Source organism: Pipistrellus hanaki (genome assembly GCF_964339955.1).
Source record: "Pipistrellus hanaki genome assembly, chromosome: 3".
Lineage (NCBI taxonomy): Eukaryota > Metazoa > Chordata > Mammalia > Chiroptera > Vespertilionidae > Pipistrellus > Pipistrellus hanaki.
The window spans coordinates 144229873-144235966 of record NC_140505.1 but is presented as its reverse complement, the minus strand read 5'-3'; positions in this window follow the sequence as shown (position 1 = coordinate 144235966).

Here is a 6094-nt window from a genome sequence, read left to right as displayed (position 1 = left end):
ACTTCCCTTGCTTTTGGGGTCAAATTCATAAAATGTTCTCTATGACTAAGGGCCATAAGTTTGGTACCTATATTCTCTTCTATATAACTTGTTTCGGGTCTTATTTTTAGGTTTTTGATACATTTTGAATTAATTTTTGTATCTGGGGACAAACTGTAATCCATTTTCATTCATTTGCACATGGCTTTCCAGTTTTCCCAGCACCATTTATTGAAGAGACTTTTTACTCCATTATGTGTTTCTGGCTCCTTTGTTAAAAATTATCTGTCCATATACATGTGGTTTTATAACTGGACTCTCTATTCTGTTCCATTTATCAGTGTGCCTGTAAATGCCATGCTGTTCTGATTATCATAGCTCTGTAGTATAATTTAAAGTCAGGTAGTGTGATACCTCCAGCTTCATTTTTTTCCCTCAGGATTGCCTTGGCTATTCAGGATCTTTTGTGGTTCCATACAAATCTGATGATTTCTCATTGTATTTCTTTAAAAAATAACATTAGGGGTTGCATTAAATCTGAATATTGCTTTGGGTAATAGAAGGTATACCACTTAGACCTCTTTTGTCAGTATACACAAACATACCTTTTTCTTCCTATGGCTAGATAGTATCTCATTGTATAAGAATTAGTTTATCAAAATTAGTTTATCCAGTCCCTACTAATGGTTTTCAGGTTTTTGCTATTATAAGTATTGATGAAATGAGTATCTCATAATATGTATATCATTCCTCATCTGTGAATGTGTATCTTCAGGACAAATTCCTGTGAGTGGAATTGCTGGTAAAGGACTCTTAAAGATGCATGGATTTACACTCTCACCAACAGTGTTTGGGAGTTCTTAGTACAGGTGCTGAGCCCAAAGGTAAACTAAAACGCATCCCTTCAAGGAGTTGATAAGCCAGTTGGGGCAACTGAGACATACAGATAAAATAATATAAGGTAATAGTGTTGCATGAATGAGCCATGCTCTCTTCTGAGTGAAATGGGAGAAGCACCACTTTACGGGTTGGATCCTACACTTAAACTAAAACTGTGCAAGGGGTGATCAGGCGTTTGTTCAGTGGTTTATAGGTAAGGTGGCCTTATTTTAGAATACCAAACCAGGGTACAGACAAAACAGGATAACTACGTTAGGAGATCAGTAGAATAATGACTTGTTGCCACTGGAATTTCTGCCTTAACAACATGAGGCTTTGTCTTGCCTGATTGGGTTCATCCTAACTTCTTGCCCCACCAGGTGAGGGTTACATCCATACAGCAGCACTCTTCATGGAAGAAACAGGTTCCAAAATGATACCTGTGTGCAGGTCACCAGCTGATGCAAGGAGCTCATTTAACACTTTTTTTAAAAAATTACCACTTTTTTTATTTTTTTGCAGAGAGGAAGGGAGAGGGATAGAGAGTTAGAAACATTGATGAGAGAGAGACATCGATCATCTGCCTCCTGCATATTCCCTACTGGGTATGTGCCCGCAACAAAAGTACATGCCCTTGATCAGAATTGAACCTGGGACCCTTGAGTCCGCAGGCCGATGATGCTCTGTCCACTGAGCCAAACCAGTTAGGGCTATTTTGTCACTATTTTAACCATAATGCTGATCTGGTAAAATCAGTCAACTTGACTAAAGCACATTTTTTCCCTTCAAACAGTGAGGTACCTAGTATGTACTAGGCACTATGCTGAATTCTGAGGCTAGCTCTTGCCTCAACTGCTTTGGAGGAGAAGGGAATAGAGCTCTTAGCTCTTCCTTAAACTCTTAGGAGCTGTGCCTGGTGGCTAGACAGTGTGGTAGAATGGGATGACCCTGGACTTCTGAGACGCACACTTGGATTTGAATTCTGACTTCACAGCTTGGTAGTCATGTGAGCAGCAAACCTTGGGAAAATCATATCTTTGGACCTTCGTGAACTATAAAATGGAGACAATGGCAACTACTTCATTATTATGCCAGGCTGCAGAGCAATAACCTAGTGTCTAAGTTAACCCATGACCAATTGAAAGCTCACTCACCATAATAATGCTTTGCTTTTTGGGTTTCCTGCTCTGTTAAAAAGTGAGAAAAGACTTCCCCTGACTCTAGTCATACAGATCTTACAAAAAAATAACGTCATCCTATTCCTTTTGTTGCTTTTCTCACCTGAGTGCGTATCTCCCCAGCCTGGTGCCCCTCTTGTCTGTCTGCCATACTTGTCAGAAAAGCACACCCTCACCTCAATTTCTGAGCTCTGGATGGGGCAGGCCAGTTGCTCACGCACTACCAGGTAAATGAAGTCACCAGCACAGCAGCATCCAGGAGTGGAGGGGGGCAGGGCAGGGTTTCCCAGGGGAGAGACGGGATGTTATTTCATACCGGTGTGGAGGGGATTTTATTACCTGCATTGCTGCTCCTCACCAAGGAGGAAACACCATCTGAAGAAGATTTTCCTGGGTGAGGAAACTCGCCCACCACCACAACCAGCACAGCTGTTCCGCAGTCCACCCGCCCCTTCACTGCTGTCAAAACAGCAGGAATGAATACCACCCACTCCGATGCCTCAGGGAAAAGTCAGGTCTCCCTTTTATGTCTCTCTTCAGCTTAACCCAGTTAGGCTTTCTCTGTAACTTGATTTCCAACAAACCCATTTTCTGGTGCTGCTAGAACATAGAGATTGAGGTTTCTCGGCCTCACTCCCTCGCTGGCTGCAGGCAAGGCTGTGGTAGCCTGCCCTCCAGCAGGTAGGGCGTGGCTGCCTGGGTGCTGTTTACAGTGGGCACTCACTACGGGTCACTAACAGACCACTCATCAAAATGACCACACCGTTGCCTTTTTATAGGCAGTTTACCAAAGGACAGGACCACGCCCCCAGCAGTGTGACACAGGAGCACAGTGCTATCAGCCCAGTCAAACCTTGGTTCAGACATGGTCCCACCACTGCTAGCCATGAGACATAAAACAGGTTCTTGTTAATAAAACCATGGACCTTCCGGGATTTCCTTGTTTGACAGTTCATTGTTATTTTCTCACAGTGGCTAGGATCACCCACTAAAAGAAAAGAAAAATGGCTTTGTAAAGTATATGATTATCTAACCACTATGCTGCACACCTGAAACTAATACAAAGTACTATTGAATGTAAACTGTAATTGTAAAATAAAGTTTAAACAATAATGGACAATGCTATAGTAAACATCATTGAACATAAAAAAAAATAAAAGGAATGGCCTATAATGAGACACCCAAGAGATGGCCAAGTACTGAAGGCCTCAAAGTATTCCAAAATGTTTTAATTGTTTTGGTGGGGAAGGGGAACCTTCAGTGAGGCTTTATTCTGAGCTCATTTCAGTGGTCCTGGCACCTAAGGCCAGAGCAAGCGTTCAGGGGAACATTTAACAGCAATTGCTACCACTTTCTAAACCCGACAGCCCTCTGAGAAAAGATCATTGCAAATGAAGGGACTGATGCTCTGTGAGATGAACACCCATCCTGCCCAAGGTCACTGAGCTGTTTGTTCAGTGACAGAATTAGAACCCATACCACTATGACTTGAGAGCCTGAGATTTTCCCACCACACCACCCGGCCTTAGACGCAGACCATGGCCACACTGGCCCAGAAACAGAAGGCAGGATCTCCAGAAAGGAGGGGAGGAAGAGTGGAGAAGGGAGGGGCCCTGGGCTCTATTCCTCGACAGCCACCTGTTCTCACCCACACTGCACACTGAGACTAACTCCTACTGCGCCTGGGGGAGGGGGACTTTTTCCATCTTTTGTGTCTTGAATTTTTTACCCCCTTGCTTTGCTCTTCCCTTCTCTCCTTGTTCCTTTTGTAGATAATACTCCCACAGACCTCCCACGGCAGCTCCAAAAGGCAGCCTCCTGAGCTGCTTGTTGACGGTGGCTTTGAGCTGTCTCTGAACAGGGCTCTCCCTCAGCCTTCCTCGCCCTGTGACAGCCACCATGGCTGAATGAGTGGTGGTGTGGGGAGGGGAGGAGAAGACAGGTTACAGTGAGGAAGCCAGCGCTCACCCACTTCACAGTGCTCCGTTCAACTCCCTAATCCCCACTTCACTGTCTCCTTGATGTGGGTCCCTGCCCCTTGTGTGTGTTTGGGGGTTGGGGGAGGTGGAAAGAAAAGGCAGGAAGATCTTAAGGACTTAGGTAACAATGTAGGAGACTTGCTGGAAGTAACCAAGTTGGCAAAAACGATATGCCTCGACCTCTGTTTCCTCCTTTGTGAAAGGGAGTGCAGTTAGCACTACCATGCCTATTTCACCAGGCTTCCTATAAAATTCAAAATCAGATCAACATTTGCATGATGTACATGTCACACATTGTCCTAGGCCCTTTACTCATTTCATCCTAACAATCCTCCGAAGGGTCATTATCATCCCCATTTCACACAGAAGGAAATTAAGTCACAGAAGGAAAATCACACACAGTAAGAGGCAGAGCTATTTTCAGACCTAGTTTGGTTCCCAAGTTGGTGGGTGCTCTCCACCACTGACTGCCTCATCCCGGCTTCAAAGTGAGCTGACCTCTTATCTAACCTGCACCCTCTCCTTAGAGAGACTGAACGTCACCCGGAGAAGCACAGAGGAGCGGCGAGGGGAGGGGTTACTCTGCAGCCCAGGACCCTCGCGGGGGTGGGAGTGGAGGTGGGGAGCACGCTCCGCAGACGCCTTGTTAGGCTTTCTTCCTGGGCACAGGATTCAGAGGGCTGGGGGCGGAGGACGCTTCCTCTCTCTCCTCCCCAGAGCACCGGTTCATTTGAATACAGGTGCTGGGGCTTTGGCCCTCGTGGTAGGCGGGGCGGCGGCCTCTCCTTTCTGACACTGGTGACACTGGGTGTGTCTTCCAGAGGGGTGGGGAGTGCGAAGCCGCCATCGTTCGGGAACAAATTGCTGTGTTGGCCCCGGCGGCTCATCCGGGCGCGGGCGGTAGCCGTGCTCACTTGCAAACCGTGGGAGGCGGAGCGGCGCTGGCAGCGCGAGACCCGGGACACCGCCGCAGCGGCAGAGCCGAGCGGGAGACTGACTGCTCAGGCCGCCTCCTCCCCAACTCCCCACCCGAGGGGGATGGTCTCCGGGGCCGCCGCACCCCACCTCCGCCAGCTTCCCCTCCAGATCTCAGCCGAGTCCTCGGGGGCTGAAGGGGGGCGGGGAGCGGAGGCGGGGTCTTCCTGAGTCCGGGCTCGCCGGGACCCACGTGCTCGGTGAGGAAGTTTCTAACCCGCGCCTGGCGTCTACCTGCCGGTCCCCGGGGTTTGCACCCTGGCCCTCTGGTGCAGCCTGGGAGCGATAGGTGATGAATAATAGAAACATAGGGGCAAGGCAAAGGGTCTCGCCTCCCCCCATCCGCGCACACACATGCCCTTTCCACCCCGGAGCGCGCACCGGGGGCGTGTGAACCCTCCTCCCAGGGCTGCCCACCCTACAGTTTCCCAGGGAACTCCCGGCTGCAGCGGCATCTGGATGGAGCGGTCCATTTTCCAGGGGTCAAGTAGAGGCTGAGGAAGGCTTGCCTGCCCAGAAGCCGTGTTCAGAACCCACCCACACCCCCAACCGCCTTTAGACTGCCCCTGCACAACGGGAATCCCTCTAGGAGTGCCAACCTCCGCCGACTACCCGGCCTTCACCTGCTGCGCTCGTGCCCCAGCCCCTTTTCCTATGATCGTTTCCTCGGGGAAAGCATCTTCTCCCTTCCCTCCCGCCCCCACCCGCCAGTCCCAGCCGCTGAGAAAGACGCCTCAGCGGCAGAGAAAGACGCCTCTCCCCGCGGCGGAGCAGCCCCAGCCGGACCCGGCGCCCGCCCGTCGTCCTCCGAGGGGCGGTCCGGGCGGCGTGGGGATTGGAGGGCCGCCGCCTCCCCGGCTCCCACCGAGGTCCCCCGGGGAGGGGTTCCCGCGGTGGGAGTCCTGTCCCTTTAAGGAGGCGGCCCTGCCTGGGTGTGCCTGGTCGCCATGGTTACCCCGGTGCAGGCGGCGGGCGCCCCAGGGAGGGAGGGAGGCTGCCGCTTCTCCCCGACAGACGGAGGGAGCTGCGGGGACCCGGCGCCCAGCCGAGCCCGGGCGGGAGCCGCGCTGCAGCCGGAGCCGGAGCCGCGGCCGCCGTTGCGAG